An 18,626-nucleotide genomic window follows, 5' to 3' on the forward strand; every position below is an offset into this window, starting at 1 on the left:
GGACACCTAGATAGAGCTCTTTGCTTTCTGAGTACAGTGTTGTTGTGGGGAGACTGTGAGCCACTGGACGCCATGTCCAGTCGACGTTATTCACCTTTAGGCTGACTGGACCTGGTACAGAGACCACGCAGCAGAGGAGAGACAGAGTGTGTGTTGAATAAATTAGTAATGGCAGAGGGAAGGGATGAAACAGAGGAAAGAGTGCTTTCTGATTTGCAAAACTATAGAAATTCTGCACTGGTGAAGAATTGGAGTTGTTTACTACATTCCCCAAAGTCTTCTCGTTGGTAAGAAACTTTGCAAACGAGGGATGCTAAAACCAGCGCTATGGCACGTGTGTGTTCTGCTTAAATCCCTCACGATTCTTCAGCTTAAGTCAGACAGAGGAAGACAAATATACTGTGATATCCCTTATATGTGGAATCTGAAAAAGTGATATAAATGAACTTATATACAAAATAGAAACAGACTCTCAGACACAGAAAACAAACATGTGCTTCCCAAAAGGGAAGGGTGGGAGGGAGGGATAAACTGGGAGTTTGGGGTAAACAGATACACACTACTGTACCTAGAACAGATAAACAACAAAGACCTGCTGTATACACAGGGAGCCATGTTCAATATCTTGCCTATAATTAAACAAGTAATAACAGCCTGTGATTTAAAAGAATATATAGATACACATGCACGTGTGTGGTCAGTCCTGTCAGCCGTGTCTGACTCTCAGTCGCCCCATGGACTGTAGCCTGCCAGGCTCCTCCTTGGGATTCCCCCAGCAAGAATACTGGAGTGGGTTGCCATGCCCTCCTCCGGGAGACCTTCCTGACCCAGGGATTGGACACGCGCCCCCTGTGTCTCCTGCATGACAGACAGATTCCTTACCCACTGAGACCCCTGGGGGAGCCCATGTACATATATGAATAACTGAACCAGAATGCTGCACCCCTGAAACTAACACAGCGTGGCAAATTAACCATCCTTCAATTCTAAAAAAGGGAAAAAATAATTTAAAAAAGAACTGAATTTAGTCCTCAGTCTGAGTCCACAGATTTCACATGCAGGTGTGTGTCTTTTCCTCTGGAATCGCTCCAGGGGCCAGCAACACTAGGCCTTCAGGCACCCTGATCTGCACAGCAGTGCCCTGGTTAGATGAAGCTAATCTCCAGGCCACACAGTGCCCACTGCTCCCACTGAGGGAAGCCAAGGATCAGAGATCGCCTAGGGTCGTGCTTACACCTAAAACTCTGGCCTACTTCACTCACCTAGGGGATCTGCCTGGCCAAATAAAACATTTGAGATTTTATTCCCTGACTCACAGCATATCCCAGCACTGAGGAGGCACCTGGTAAGTCCTGTAAATTTCAGATTCTGACGCAGCAGATCTGAGGAGGGGCCTGCAGATCTAACGGGTCTCAGGTGAGGCCAACAATGCCGGAGGTTGAGGAGCCAGACCGCAGAAAAGATCTGTGTATGAGCTGATGGAATCAATGTGTTTTTCAAATATTTATCTATTGACAACTGAAATGAGCTATATTCAAAGTTCTTAATTAAGTTACACAGAAGTTGGGTAATTAAATACTTTCCTACCAAGGGTATTATTGAGTAAGTGTTCATGGGCCAGACACTTTGCTGGATGTTAGTCAATGAATAGACATTGTTCCTCCTCTTGGAGACTGCAGTGCAATGGGAGAAGCAGATATTAACTATATATTCAGGATTAAGTAGAAACAAACACAAAATAATGTGTTTGAAGGACAAGTTCATCTTGTTATGAGGGTTCATCACAGATAAATTGGATCTGGTCTAGAAGGAAGGAATCTCTTCCCAAGAGGCTGACATTGACATTGTAGATTCCACAGGATAATCCTGCTAATAGCGATAAGAGGGACAGAGTTCATATGGGGTGAGTAGCTAAAAAGAAATTACTCACCACTGGGCTGATGGGAAAATAGGGAGAAATATCAGAATGGATGGACCAAATGAGTGAGAAAATCAGGAACCCAGGCTAGAGAATCACTGTGCAGGCATTTTGCCTGTGTCAGCTCCACTTCAGAAGCCTAATGGAAAATGCTCATTAAATAAATCAAGGCTGTTAAATAGGAATCTGTCTCATTGCCCAGAAAGACTACAAGCTGCTTGAGGACAGGGCTTATAATATGTTAGCACTAGCTGATTGATTTTACTGCTCAAGATTCTATGCTTGGTTGCAGGAACATGGATAGACCTAGAGATGATCATACTAAGTGAAGTAAGCCAGACAGAGAAACAAAAATATCATATCACTTATATGTGAAATCTTAAAAAAAAAAAAAGATAGAAATGAATTTATATATAAAACAGAAATGGATCCACAGACATAGAAAACAAATTTATGGTTACCAAAGGGAAAAGGGAGTGGGGAGGGATAAATTATCACTATGGGATTAGAAGGTACATTTCACTATATATATGAAATAGATAAACAACAAGGGCTTAAAGTACAGCACAGGAAATTATACTCAATATTTTACAATAATCTATAAGGGAAAAGAATCTGAAAATAATTTTTATATACATATATATACACATATGGCTGAATCATTTTGTTGTATACATGAAACTAACAAACTGTTGTATAATAAATCAATTATACTTCCTTTTTTTAAAAAAGGAAATTAGACTACAAGCATTTAAAAAAATATGCCTTGGACAAACTTAAGTTTGTCTGGGACAAATCTGAGTTTGTACTTAACGAGAGCAGTTCATGATATAGGCTATGAGGATGCAGCTGTTCATGACAGTCAGAAATATGCTACTCCTATCCATACGTCTTAAAGATTTCATCAGCATTAGCCTGGGATTTTTTTTTTTTTTAATTACAAAACAATTTCAGTAGCTTGAATATTTATTTTTAGAATTTAAAGGTATAGCATTGAATATTTCAGGCAATGCCCCAAAGTTTACACATTTGTCTATGATACTAACTTCCGATGTAAATTGGGGAAAACCACTTTGTCTCTGGACCTCAGTTTTCTCATCTTTAAATTCTGGGTGGTAACTAAATGATTTCTAGTTCCTTCTCTCCTTGGATTATTGTGTTCATTGATAAATGCTGTCTCAGGAGAAAAAAGAAAAAGAGTTCTTCCTTTTTTGGAATCTCCTGCACTGAGCCACAGCTGAAGCAGAAGTTATACCTGTAAGGATGGTAAAAATGACCTCCCTGTGGAATCTTACCTGGGATCCTTAATATCAGTTCTTAGCTGTGCCACTTGCTCGGTGTGTAAAGTTTCATAAACACTACGAAATTTCACAGCATTGTTTTGTGCATTCACTGAGTATCCTCATGTGAAAGTGAAAGTGTTAGTTGCTCACTCCTTTCTGACTCTTTGCAACCCCATGGACTGTAGTCCACCAGGCTCCTCTGTCCCGGGATTTTCCAGGCAAGAATACTGGAGTAGATTGCCATTTCCTTCTCCAAGGAATCTTCCCAACCCAACGCAGGGATCGAACCTGGGTCTCCTGCATTGCAGGCAGAGTCTTTACTGTCTTAGCCACCAGGGAAGCCCAAATGCTGAGCTGGAATTTGGTATGTTAATTGTTTTATAAACCTATAGGAAACTCACCATTAAGTGCTGATCATAGCATCATTATATGGGTATCTAAGAACCAGTAAGTCTAACACCAGTAAGAAAACAGGAATTTTCTGCTTTGATCTTTGTGATAGATCTTTGGAGATATTACTGAAGATTTCCCAACTATGCTATTTTTTTCATTCTTGGCCTTCTCTCTTCAATCCCAGGAGGCCCAGACTTGAAATGAGTTAGAATCCCCTTCTCCTCCAAAGACCACCTTCGAAAGGGCAGCAGGTGGTATTTTTTCCATCTGTGCATTCAGCCTACTTTGAAGATAAACACCACATCTCCGTGTTTACTCACATTTTTCATCTAAAATTGCTTCTTTCTCAACTGAAAAACTACTCCCCAGAGGGGATTAACCACCACATTTGCTTTCTTCACTGCACAGCTCCCGGGTTGGAATGGAAATGAAGCAAAATCTACCTTCGAACAATATTTTAGGACTCAAATTCTGGAACCTGAAATTGGAATTGACAAGGAAGCATATTTGCTGTTTTTTTTATCTCCTCTATCCTTTAAGGGGCACAATTGCTTAGTACTACAGGCAAAGCACCCTTTCCCGCTGTTCTCAGTATCCCACACTCACTCTAGTGCAATCATAAACCAAATGTCTCCTTCACAACAGATGACGATAGTGGAATTTTTCTCCCCCCCCGTTCTTTCTCTTCTATAGACTAGAAGGGGTATTAGCCATTTCATTCCAATGTGACACACAATTCCTGCCCTCCCTTTGCCCACCCCAGCTATTCCTAAATTGTAACTAGCTATTCCCAAATTGCAAGGAATTTATCCCAGAACCCAGAAGTGTGTCAACAGATGTCAACTGGCATATCATAAAAATTTGGAAGTGGTTTTGAAGAGGAAGAACAGGCATGACTGTGATGAGGTCAGTCTGTGCCCCTGTCCCCTCCAGAGCTCCTGACCTGACCCCTCTCTTCTCTCTCCTCACCTCACGCTCCCAGCCACCTCCTCGAGGGAGCTGATGCCTGAATGGCTGGGAGGCAGATGAGCTGAGGACGGTAAGTCTACAGGTCAAGCAAAAGGCTGCCTCCTGTGTGGTACCTGCCAGTCCCACCTCCCTGAGCTTGGCCTCTGGTTCTCCATCTCCACATCTCCCTGTTCAATCTTTCAGCTCACCTTTCAGGGATGATGTCAGCACCTCCTAACACTCATCACATCTGCTCTATGCCTTTGGGCTATCAGTACCCCCATGCTCCCTGCCCCACCAGCAGGCCCTCCCCAGCTCTGTCATCCTGCCAGGCCCTGCGACTTGGTCTCAGCTGGCAGTCATTCCTGATTCCCACAGCCTTGCATCCTTGAGCCTCGTTATAATCTAAAATCTCCCCTCTAGAGATGCTGTCTTCTTTTACTTCTGGCTATGTTCCTGCTAGAACCACAACTTCATGCTATAATAGTTCTTTATCTAAATATCAAATCATAAAATAGGTGGAGTATTTACTGGTTGCTAAGAAGCCCATGGAAAAATCTGTGTTTAGTTATGTTAGCAGGTTTCAGCCATTTCAAAGCCTGAATGAGATCTTTTGAAAGACAGGGTAAAAATGCTACCAACTTTGTCCAAGATTTTTATCACCTACAATTTGATACAGTGTTAAAATGTCATATAACTACAAAAGCATAAAATATATTCTCAGCCAAACAAGGCCTCGGAATATTTGCCAAATAAAGACTTACCTTGAAACTTTCTTGCATCAAGGACTCAAGTAATAAACACAGAAGGAGTCAGCAAGAAATATAGAAAGGTAAAACACCCTGAATAAGCATATCATTGCCATTAAAAAGTCACAAAAGAACTATGGAAGAAAGAGAAAAATTATAACCACCACATGCCAGAAATAGATATCTAGAATTGAATGGTATCAACATGATGAAAGACAATGGAAGGAGCCAAGTGAACAAATAAAACATGGATATTGACAGGGGGGTATAAAAGTGAAGGTGAGTCTCAAGCCAAGGACATCATAACAACAAGTAGAATGGATAAATTCTAAACTAATAAATTAAATTCATGTCTTTTGGACGGAAAACTGGGAAGAAGAGACATAAAATTATAGTGATGAAAAATGTAAAATAATATGACAGAATTAATGTCATGTAATGAGATAATCTCAGATACAAAGAGAAGTTTCTCATGTTAAAATAAAAAATCAGGAGGGAGAATATCCACTTAATAACAGACACACACAGAGAAGACATATAAAAGTTGGAAAGAAAGGAGGAAAAGATCTACTGTCCAAGACGAGTGAAAATAAAACTAGAAGAACAGCTTATCATCTTTAAAATGGAATTCAAGAAAAAAATTTTTGTAAGGGACAAAAAAAATTATATACTGATTTAAAAAAAAAAAAAAAAAACACTGAACAAGAAAATAGATCCATCAGAGACATGCATTCCTAATCCTATAGTCCCAAAGTCTTAAAATGTCCCTCCCAATGGTTGACTTGTAATACTTCGGGAGTGAACTTACACATAGCTTGGATATCTCAAAAGTTAAGAAAGTGTTTCATTGTCCAGCGGGATCTAAATAAATACTTTGAAATAACCTGGGGAAAGGTCTAGTCCACTGAGATATCTTTCTTCCACGAAAAAGATTTCTATTTGAATCACAGGATATATGGACCATGTGAGGGCAAATGAGCACCATTATTCGATGACTGTTAATCAAGTGTCTAGTTGTACCTCAATCAGTCACACACGGGTAAACTTCAACAAATTTAGTGATCAGAAACAAGTTTATGGCCAAATTTTAGTAAAAGAGAAGAAAAAAAAAAAAAAGCAGTGGTCACATTAAGCAACAGGAAGCAATACAGGAAAATTTTGCCCTAAAGTTTCAACATGAGACTACTTGATTTTATAAATGCCAGATTTCATATATGGCTTTTGTTACATGAAGTAAATAAAAGGATAACAAAGCAAATTAAAGGATGAGACCAACAATTAGGTTGAACAATGTGAAACTGGTAAAGCTAATGTTTTTCTAAGTCAAGAGCTGTTGAATAAAACAGTTTCATAGGGATCAATCTCATATATAAGATAGCTGCTTATCTAACCTTTTAATGCTGCTCCTTTTCTTAAATGTCTTTTAAGAAATACATATTTAAAAAAAAAAGAAATACATATTTAACTATCTTTTAGACATACATATATGCATTGCACATATATTGCACAAAATACATATATTTTAAAGACTCAATTTGAAGAGATAAATGCCTCTATCAGGGATTTCATTTACTTCAGAGCCCACAGCTGCCTCCTTCCACAGACCGTTGCCCTCAGCTGAGAAGTGGGTCCAAACACTGAGTTCCTTGACCCTCCACCCACACCAAGGTCCACAGCCAGTGATGACAGATGAGGGGTATCCAAGGGCAGCTCCTTTGCCTCAAGGGTGGATGATCTTGCAATTTATGGTCCATAGCCCTCTCCCTGTGAACTAGGCTATGGCTAGACTGTCTGAGATCATTCTTTCTCTTCTCCCTGCCCTTTCCAATCATGATATATACTCTCCCTTATAGGATGTTTCTCTGGAGAACCACATCCTCAGCAGATCACAAACTCCGAACACCTATCTCAGGCTTCACTGCTAAGGAAACTGGTCTAAGACACCAGGCAGTGGGGATGGGGCAGGTGGCAGCTGAGTGCTGTGAAATGCAGAGGGTTCATTTTTCGTTAGTGCCTCCATCTGAACAAGGGGCAAATGAATGCCTACAAAACAGAAGCATGGTTCATCAATTCTGAGGGGCCAGTATGTTATTTTACAAGAGTTGTGAAATGAATCTTTCTCCAAATATACCCTTCTTTGCTAAAACTTCCATCCAACCTGCCTTCACATCTCTTTCCAATCAGCAAATTCTTTTCATGGTGATTTTATTAAAAGTGTTACAATGAAAACCTTCAGCTAGGTATCAGCACATGAGTTTAGGGATGTATATATGGATGGATTGTTCTTCATTTCCTGAAAAATGTACAAGTCAATTTCTTGTGACTATATTAAGTACATTTTTAAGTGATAACTGACGATGAGATAACCCAACACATGTCTGGTTTTAAATGTCAGCCTTCTATAGTGTTGAGTTGTTCTTTCTGCCCTCTAGTGGAGAACTTAGCAAAATACTGACTATGATTAATACTTTCTTTTTCAGAACCACCAACTACTCATTGGCATTCTTTGTTTTAATGTTAAAAGTCCAATTAATTTACATTTAGCCATTTTAAACAGGATATTCTTTATGAACATATTATATGAATTAATCCATTTCAAAGACAGTTTGTCACAGGCCAACAGGGCTCAGGTTTTAGTTTCCTGAAAAATCTCAAAACATTAAAAACCAATTTTGAGTTTATAGAGCTTTTCCTCCTATTCCACCCACCTCAAAGGTTTTCTCTTCTACAGAAGCTTAATAGTTATCCAATTTCCATTAACTCCAAAAGTTGTCAGAGAAATTTTCGAATTGAGCAACACGGTTTATCTTCCTGATGATAGAAAATAAATTACCTTCGTTTATTCACACAGAAGGGTTTCTAATTATGTAGAAAGAACACAAACAGACGTTATTAATGGGGAGGATGAAAAGAGGTTTTGCTTCCAAAAGTCAAGGTGACTTTTTCTAGTAGCTGTGGCTACCTCAGTGAATTTCTGTCAGTTTTAGGAAAACAGCGGCTCCCTTGGCCTTTAACTTTGGAACTGTGGCTGCCTAAGGCTGGAGCCTGGGATAAAATATGAAAAGTGTACGTGGTTCACGATGAACCCAGCCTCAAGCAACCACTCACGCCAGCCCACGGGTGTGTGTCACAGAGCCATCTTTAGCCTTCAGCTTCCTCATCCAGAAACGGAAGGAAGTGAGGCGGTCGTGTGGTTATTTAGTTCCTGTCCTGACATCCACATCCCACCATCTAACCCAAAGAAAGCCTGATTCCAGAGCAGAGGCATCCAAGAACATGGTAATGCGGCTTCTTTGGCAGATTTTGGAAGGGGGAGGGAATGGAAGTTCCTTAAGAAAAATTAGTCAAGTACCAGCTGTTAAGCTAATTCTGTGGAATCCTGTACACATTATTTACACTTTCTGAGCCTTGGTTTTTCGTATGTAAAATAAAGGGGATAAAATCTATTTTACAGTTGCTTTGAAATTTAAATAAAATGCTGTCTATAAGGGAAGCAGCCTATAGTCTATGTTTTGTAAATATCAGTTCCTTTCACACAGAACTTTGGGGACGCCTCATCTCACTAGTTCAGATGAGCCCCCCCTCACAGGAGGCAGAGCCTTCTGGCAGTGTTACCTCTTGTTAACTCCAAACCATAGTTCGGAAACCATAGTGGTTTCCTCAACACTCTGGCCTGCTTTCATTTTCTTGAGTTTTCCCTATTTCTTTTCTTTCCCACCTGGAAACCATCCCCACACTGTTTCCTCTGCTGGGATGTCCAGATTAAACCCAATTTTCTTTATAAACCTTAGATGAGAAATCATTTCCTCACTAAATATTCCCCGATTCATCAGACGAGTTCAGGATCACTATTCTATGAGCTCATAACTACTCGTCATCTGTGTGGCAGTTGTCACAATGATCATTTATAATGAGGGTTTTTTTTTTTGCTTATTTGTTAATTTCTGTTTTTCCCAAATAGAAAAGAGGTCCCGGACAAAGGCCCTTGCCTCCCAATGCATGAGCAGCACAGACACAGCGCTTTGCAAATAGGGCTACTCAATATATCTTTATGATGTCAACTGCCAGGCTCCAGTGTTCTCAGACTTTGTGTTATAATAAAAAAAGTTTCAAGGTCTATGCACTTTATTATTCTTGGGGAATTAGGCTATAAGTTGGACAAGGATTTTGTAACCTTGAACCCAATCACACAACTTTGGGTTCATTTTCTCCTTCTAAAGCTATGCCCAGTTGTAAACTACTTATCTCAAAGGGATGCTGCTTTATTCTTGAAATGTATTCATAAAAGACTTTTTACATCTTTAGATCTAAATATTTAGAGCTTACATTGTAAAGCAAGTTTTTATTTCAAAGCCCCCTTAATCTTTGAATCAGTTGGTAAAAGATAGAATTACTTTAATTTTTCCCTTCTCCAGCTGAGTCATAATCTGCTTTAATTTCTGTTGATTGATTTCTGTTAAAATATCAAAAGAAACCTCAGGAAAAAAAATCTCATTTCAGTGGAGCTACTAAAATATTTAATGCATGTTGGAAATATGCCTTTAATATTTTAAATTATTGAATTTCTGTAGATTCACAGGGTCAGTTCTCTGAGTAGCTATGCAGTGATTATACCAGTTAAGATATTCTCAATCCCATGGTAAAAATATAAATTTTACTAATGGATTAAATTTTAAAATTAAGATACAGGAGGTAAAAGAAACAAATGAGAAAAGTCAACATTTATAGGGTGAAATATCCAAAAGGAAAAAAGGGATAGTCGTATCTGGGAAGAAGGCTAAAGCCTGTGCCCCTGACTCATCCTGTATGTAAAAGTTTCTTTCCTTCCCTCCGTCTTCCTACCTCATTCAAACTCCCGTTCCAACCCCCCAATATTCCATAATATGAGAACAAAAGCCAATAGAATCTAATGGCACCAAAGAGTTGACTACTACAATTGGGTTTCTTTTCCCCTCCTATTTCTAACACTGTGTACTTCTTATTCATAATCCATCTTCTAGGTCAATTCTTCACTATTCTATTAATAATAGACATCTCACCCTTGGCTTATTGTAAGTGGAGTGATCCTTTACATAAAGAAGACAAATAATGGATGGAATTGGGCTGAAAATGTTAGGGGAAGCACACTGATTGAAACCACCCACCCTGGCGAGGCACCATAGTAACCATTTGCGTGAGTTGTTTTATGACAGGAGATCCTGATAAGGAATAGGGAACTAATAAGCCACCACCAGCCGGAAGAGTTCGGGAAAGGTCAAAAGGAAACACCGCGTGTCTGTCCACTTCCCAGAATCCCTCTTGCTAGCATCCATCTTGGCTGAGCGATGCGTGCGCCACCAGGAAAGACTCTGAATTAGAATGATTGGCCAAAGACTACCTGGAAACGAATCCCATCACCATAAAACCCAAGACTGCGAGCCACGTGGCAGAGCAGTTCTCCTGGGTTCCCTTACCCTCCTGCTCTCCACCCGGGTGCCCTTTCCCAATAAAATCTCTTGCTTTGTCAGCATGTGTCTCCTCGGACAATTCATTTCCGAGTGTTAGACAAGAGCCCAGTTTCGGGCCCTGGAAGGGGTCCCTCTTCCTGCAACAAAAACACCTCCATCTTGCTCACTAAAGTCTCACTTTTTCATCACAGACAAGTTATACTTCCTTTTATTCTTAATCTACAATATCAGCAGCAGCTGCTTGGAAAACAGCCTAATAAAAATGGATCAGTAAATGCTCTTTTGACAAATCATAAGGATAAAATACATTTCAAGTAAAATGCTTCATCTTTCTTAGCAAAAATGTAATTCTAATATAAAGCATTGCTATATTTTAAAATCTCTTTTTATGAAAAAGGCACTTTAATTTCTTCAAAAAATTAAATTATAAAAAACTGCAGGTTGGCAGTTGTGGTATTTTTTTCAAAGAGAAATGACTTTTAATAATTGAAGTAGTGCACTGGGAAAAAATATTTGTACCTTGGATTCAATAAGTCTAAGAATACTGGATAAATAAACACTCAATCCAACTGTAAATGTTACAAGCACATGGGGACAATTTTGACTAAGAACTCAACCTTACATTTTACAACCTACTCTAATTAAAAGAAAAATTCTGTGACTTATGTTAGTATATACACTATTTAACAGTTGTGTTTCCTTTAACTTACTAGAGGTTATGAGAAAAAAATCAATTATAATCAAACACTTGCAAAAATGTCGGTATAAACAGGTTTTCTTTCTAAAGTTATTTTTCATATTGAAGTTCATTTTCTTATTGAATCATTACAGAATCTAAAAAGCAAAAGAGGAAAATGTTGCTATCATAAAGGAGGCATGAAATGTTCAATGGAGCAGAAACTTTAAGATCACTCAATTCAGTGGAAGTTCTGAGTTTAGAAGTTTCAACTGAGTCCCATTAATCTGTATTTTTCTAAGATCTTCAGCTAATTCCAATACAATCAGCCCAGGTGATCTCTGAGAGTAAAAGTTTTGGAACCAATCCCAATACTTTATTATTACAGCTGAGAAAAAAAGAAACCCCCAGGAAAAGAGTGAAGCATGTGGCACAATAGCATCTACATAAATTTAATTATAAATACACAAAATAATAATGCAATTTTGAAAGAAAATATACTAGCAACAATAGTGTAGCTGCCAAGGGGAAGAAGAAAAGCAAAGTGAAAAATTAAAATGAGAGAGAATACATATGTGAATAAATTTGGAAGGATAAAAGTACTGAACAGACTGTAATAAAAGAAGAAGTCAATTTTAGATGACAGTAATGTCCTACTAGCTATATTGATGGATTGTTTCTTTACTCCAGCACCAGAATTCTACAAACAATAGGCAGCATGCTGAAAATATATAAAACTGTGTACTTAAGGTGAAATGTGAAAGCTGCATGTATCGGTTGATCATGGTAACAATTCTAAACTAGAGATTCTATTTTTATTGCTATTTTAGAGGTAAGAAACTAAAGCACATGTTTGAATTACTTTTCCAAATATAAGCATAAAGCAATTCATTTATTCAACAAAATTGTCAGCAACTGATGTCTTTATCATAGAGTCTGAAGACAAACCTTAAGCTGGTTTTCACTCTAAGTATACCCACTGATACGGAGCAGGCAATGGCACCCCACTCCAGTCCTCTTTGCTGGAAAATCCCAAGGACAGAGGAGCCTGGTAGGCTACAGTCCATGGGGTCGCTAAGAGTCGGACATGACTGAGCGACTTCACTTTCACTTTTCACTTTTCACTTTCATGCATTGGAGAAGGAAGTGGCAACCCACTCCAATGTTCTTGCCTGGAGAATCCCAGGGACGGGGGAACCTGGTGGGCTACCATCATGGGGTCGCACAGAGTTGGACACGACTGAAGCGACTTAGCAGCAGCCGCAGCAGCATCATACCCACTGATCAAGTCAAGGTACTTCTGCTAATGAGAAGGCTCAGTAAAAATAACTGAAATCACATCATTTAAAAAATAGTTATTATTGACTAAAATGGTTTGTTACATTAATATACCTGTAAAATATTTACTTTCAAAAAACGTTTAAAAATGAAAATTTTTTTTTAATGGAAAACACATCAGTAAAAGATGACTGTTTATCCCACAGAGAGGTTAATGCTTTCTTGTCTCTGTGGGAAACCTTTAAGTCTAGCAATGGTGTCAGCAGCCCAAGGGGTCTGCAACAGGAGTGACAGTGGGAATGGTCACGACCCTGGGAGACAGGAGGGAGCGGTGAGGTCTTAGTTCCCCGCCCCAGAGCTGAACCTGGGGAGCCTGGGTGAAACCAGGAATCCTAACCGCTAGTCCACCAGGGAAGAGTGGCTGGAAATATAGCCACTCTGGCTCTTGTCCCTCTTTGAAAATAAGACGTTTCAAGGATACAGAGCTGTAAAAACAGGCACACAGTTTGTTATGAGAGGCACAGCTCAGTCGTCTCTGTATGGGAGGACATACAGGCAAGCAGCTTATTTATTTAAGACAGAGGCGAGGCAGAAACACACACCCAGAGAAGAGTGCGGGTGTCCTCCTGAATGAGGAAGGGGAAGAAGATAATTGCTTCATCATCTGTCTGTCACTTCTATCAGGCAGTTCCTCCTGGCCCTTGTTCTCCCCAGCCAATCATCCTGCTTCATTTCCCACAGCTGACCTTGTCCAGGGCCCTCCCCGTAAACGTGTGCATCTTTTAGCCGAGATGGATTCCACGGCAGGGGGTCACTGGGAGATGCACAGTGCCTATTATGGAAGAGCAGCCCCTCTTTTTTGTGACCCCCCAAGGACCTTTTCTGCACATGTGCAGTCAGGGACGTCTCCTTGACCCAAGAATGACAGATGTGGTCATCTTATCTCTTTACTCCAGCAGAGCTCAGCTCCTGCCATGAACTTTTTCCTTGAAGTATCCAGGGAAAACAAATCTCCAATGTACTCAGTTTGACAAATTCTAGCTGCTCAGCCGTGGAGCCAATCTACCTCCCACCTCAGTCATGGCTGGGAAGAATATTCTAGACAGGAAGAAAAGAGGTAGAAAATGAATAACTCTCTCCTGCTCTGAAGGGAAGGCTGTAGTGGAAGCAAGGTATCCAGAGATAAGCACTGGAATATTCAGACTGAAAGTGCTGGAACCAGCCCATGCATAGAAAATACAAAACAGAATCTAATGGCAGAGGAACCTATGGGAGAGCATGTATGTACACAAACCAGCTATACATAGTCCTTATGGACAAAACCAGACCAGAAATAACATGGAAAGTGGTCACAAAAAAGGTTCAAAATTTTTTACAAAACTGAAGGTGAAATAAAATGTCTGGACAGACACACATGCAGCCCCTAAATAATCTAATTTTTTTTAATGACAGAAGATACTCTCAGAATGCCTGTGAACTTTTTCCTGGGGCTTCAAAGCTGTCTCTCTGTCTATAAAAATCTTATTCTTCCTTGTGAAATCTCTCAAGCTTTCCCTGTAAATAGAGCCTCCCAGAGTAGGAAATCCCAGCCTTCCTCCTGCCAGCAGATCAGAAAAGCCATCTGATGGTGACGTCTTAGTCCTGTCTCCTCCCAGCTCTAATCTTCACTGGCATGCATTTGCTGGTGTAAACTGGCAGAGCAGAGACTCTGGGGAAACAAGGATACGAAAGAACATCCTGTCGACACAGCCTGTGGCTGTGCTAAATGAAAGGTCAGAAACGTAGCTGGGATAAGAAAAGAGGAAAAAGCGCATGAGGCTGAGAACTCCAGCTGGAATATGAAAGTGGCCCACAAGAGCTGGAATTCTGGGTTGGTTTAAAAAGACAGGGCTACCTCAGAGCTTGTGAGAGTGGAAGACAGAATAAATGAGGCAGAGGCTGGAAAATAGATGTTTGGGAGAGCAGTAAGCTTTCCACAGATGCACGTTAGAGGTATGTAGGTTTTCTCACCTGAGGGTCAAGAAGGTAGCCGAGACCCCAGGGCAGTGCGTCAGTGGGGCCAGAGAAGAGGAGTCTTTCTAAATGAACTGAATTCTCAAAAATAGAGGGTGGACAGCGTTAGATCTGAACGCAAAATGTGTGCTGTGGGTGGATCGTTTTTAGCTTTGCAAATAGACATTTTTAAATGCATCACAAGATGGAGGAAAAGTTGGCCAAATGACTCTAGATGAGAGACAATTTCAAGACTGACTTGGAGGTCACAACTGAACTTCAGAGAGTAGGCAAAATCACAAACATGCACTCTTGTGGAGTTCCTACAGCAAGGGACGCACAAACCAAAGAGGAGAGGAGAAGGTGTAGAGGCTCTAAGCCAATGGTTCTGAGATGAGCCAGTTCCAAGTCGGCCTGCTCCTAGCATGTAAGTAACACAGTTTCCAGTGCGTGCTATAGAGGTTCAGGAGTACTGACCTAGAGCAATGAGGTCATGCTGTGCAGAGGAAGAAAGAAGCAGGCAGTAAAGCATTATAGGACTGATGGTCGTGGACTGGCAGGACTGCAGACACCCCGTGGATTCCAGCATCCACATTCAGCCGAGCATGATCAGAGGTGGTCTGCCTCCACATACCATTCCATTCAAGGCCCTCCGTAAGCTCCCTGGAAACTGGAGGTAGCCCTCAAAAAAGGTAGATCCTTAATTGATGTAAATTGTATTGAATGTATCCATAAACCTCTAAATTGACTCAGATTTAACCTCTGCTTAAAATAGAAATAATCTGAAATTTATATTCAAACATCTTGTGCTCCTAGTGAATAAGTTGGGTCATTTTAGTATTTGTTCATCATTAGCACATATTTGTTGCTCTACCTATAATGTGAAAAACACCACATTAAGCATGTCATGTCCTAGATGGACACTAAAACAATCACAACAGAGAAATACATGATAACCTTTAATATGCATGAGATACCTTAGCACAGGCAAAGGTTATAAAAACTGAAGGAAAAATGTCACTTTGAGTGCCGATGCAGGGGGAAACTTCACAGAGGAGAAGAGATCATTTGATTAGGTCATGAAATTTGAAAATGATTTTCATAAGGAAGGTGAAAGGCAGGAAGGTATTTTTATATGGAGAGAATGAGTGAGCAAGTTGAATAGCAAGAAATTCCCAAGGCGCACCTGGAGGAAAGTAGCAGATTAGCTTAAGCAAAGTGGAATGCTAATAAAGAGCAGTAAGAGATAAAAACATGACAGACATAAGAAGAATCCATGCAACTTGGTGAATGACTAGCTATGACGACAAAGCAGAAAAAGCACAATTTGTGAATCAAGTTTCAAGTCTGGGGGCTGACCATTGTGGTATCAATGACAGAAGTAGGGAAGCTAGAACAGAACTGGTTTGAAGTGACATGAGATGATGAGTTTGAGGTGACAACATGACATCCTAGGGGAAATCACAAGTAAGCAGCTGAAGGTATAAATCTGGATCTCAAAGGAAAAACAGAATTGGAAATGTGGATTTGAGGATTATCAGTACAACTAAGATCATCCCAGAAGCCTGTGAGTGGGTGTCAAGTGAGGCAGTTAGAGAGAAGACAGAGGGGAAGAAGAAATGTCCACCAAGAAGATAAAGAAGGAACAGTAAGGGAGTTGAAATGTACATATTACCCCAAGAGCAGAGTGAGGTCGGAGGTTTAAAAGTGAATAATCAACAGTGTCAATTGCGACAAGGGATAAAAGAGAAGATTTGGTTAAATTCAGCTGAGTTTGCTGATAAGCAGTTTACCCTTGAGAGAGAAATCGCAGCAGAATGATAAAGGTGAAAGACAAAATGCTTTCAAGAACGAAATTAAGAGTGAATTCATAGAGGGGGATGAAAATAATGGCTACTGACCCCTTTGAGAGAAAGAACGTCTTGAAATTACTAGGTTTGCAACATTGTGAAAGAAAAGGATGGAAAAGTATTCGTTTTAGTTTGTGTTTTGAAGTTTCTGCACTCAAAGAAGAGTCCATTGGAAAAAGAACAAATGGAAATGTAAGAAAGTAATGGGACTGACAATTCAGGAAGAGCCGAGTCATTGGAAAAGACCCTGATGCTGGGAAAGATTGAAGGCAAAAGGAGAAGAGGGCAGCAGGGGATGAGATGGTTAGATAAGATCACTGACTCAATGGACATGAATCTGAGCAAACTCTAGGAGATGGGGAAGGACAGGGAAGCCTGGCATGCCGCGGTCTGCAGATCACAAAGAGTCAGACATGACTTAGCAACTGAACAACAATTAGTAACAAGATCTAACTCTCACATGATCCTCATGTCCCAAGCACTACTCTAAATATTTTACACATATTAGCCCATCTTATCATATTCTAAAAAAGTAGGTACTACTATTATCTGCACTTTATAGATGAATAAATGAAGACATTTGGAGGCTACAGAAGGTACCCAATATCACCATCTGGAAAGAATGGTGTCAAGAAATGAACTCAGACGGACTGATTAAAGACATTGCATGCTCATCTACTGGGCTATGTTAGTTACAAGGGTTAAAGAAGGAAGTAAGAGTAATGACTCCCTTCACGAGGTGGAGGAAAGAGAGGGTATACTGGTATAACCAAGATAAAAGGGAAAGTGCCTGAACATCATCATATAGGATATCACATGAGGTTCATCATACGAACTTATGAAAGTAGGAGAAGAGATCAGGGCTTAGTGTAAAGATTTAGGGCAAGAGGAGCACACACTACAGATGCAACAGGAGAATAAAACCTGCCAAACATTTTTCTGTAGCTACGGTTGATAAGGAAGCCCCAAAGATAGCTATGTAAGGTCAAGTTCAGTGTGGATCTCTGGGGGAATGGTGGGAAGGGTGGGAGGTTTGAGTTTGGAGATAAGCAGAGCAGGTAAGGGTGAAAGTGAAGCCTGGGAAGGATGTTAGGATATTGAAGAGAAGTTAAGTTAAATGACTATGTTTTACAATTCCGGACAAGTTATTTCATTTAGTACACTGTTGGCCATTACAAGTTTAGTAAACACAAAGGTCAAGTTGAATAATGCATACATTTTAATAAGAGCAATTAAAATATCAGACTAAGCAATTGAATATTCCATCAAGAAATGCTAACATTATTATTATTATTTCAGATGTGAATGTTTATTTATTCAGTATCAGTAAATCTCAGACATTGAAAGACAAAATCTATTGTGAAGTTTTTATAAAATGAAAATAGTTGTCCAGCCTCAAATGGCTGTGATATATTTTTCTTCACAGGCAGACCAAGAAAAGGCTAAAACATGGATGAAATACTGACTTTATCTTTGCTGAATGTCTCCAGAAAACACTATCAAAATGTCAAAGGAAGAACTATTTGGAGAAATTTGATATTTATAAAATACAATTATAATCCTATCATGCTCATCAATGACATTATAAGAAAATGGTATGTTATTATCAAAATATTAACTCTAATAGCTAAATGAATTTCATAGATGTTGGCTAGTATTAAAATAGGGAGAATTTAAAGCAATATAAAATCATTTAAAAATATTATACTCTCCATGAAATACTTTTTCTAGACCAAGAGTTAGAAGCAACCAAAGGTCATACAAATGCCATCCTGAACTTAACACTAAAACACTTTGTTTGCAGAAAATGATTACTTTTTAAAAATGTTACTTTTCCATAAATTTTTTAAGTTGATATGTTGTATTTTCATTTTTTGTTTAGTTCAATAAATTTTCTTTATCTTTCCCTTGTTTTTTTAGCCACATGGCATGCAGGATCTTAATTCCCCAACCAGGGATTGAACTCACTCTCCCTGCAGAGGAAGCTCAGATCCTCAACCACAGGACTGCCAGGGGAGTCCCAGAAATGAATACTTTAAAAATTTAATTCAGGATTGACCATTCAATCATGATAAATGCTATTAAATATAAA

The 18,626-nt window shown here is 39.5% G+C and overlaps 1 protein-coding gene across 14 annotated transcripts in view; it reads right to left on the bottom strand.

The window, feature by feature from the left end:
* Positions 1–18,626, bottom strand: part of LOC122429488 (muscular LMNA interacting protein) — a 293,970-nt gene that overhangs the window by 15,867 nt on the left and 259,477 nt on the right. The gene's annotated exons all lie outside the window — the stretch shown is intronic.

Source organism: Cervus canadensis, chromosome 28 (assembly GCF_019320065.1).
Source record: "Cervus canadensis isolate Bull #8, Minnesota chromosome 28, ASM1932006v1, whole genome shotgun sequence".
NCBI classification, from domain to species: domain Eukaryota; kingdom Metazoa; phylum Chordata; class Mammalia; order Artiodactyla; family Cervidae; genus Cervus; species Cervus canadensis.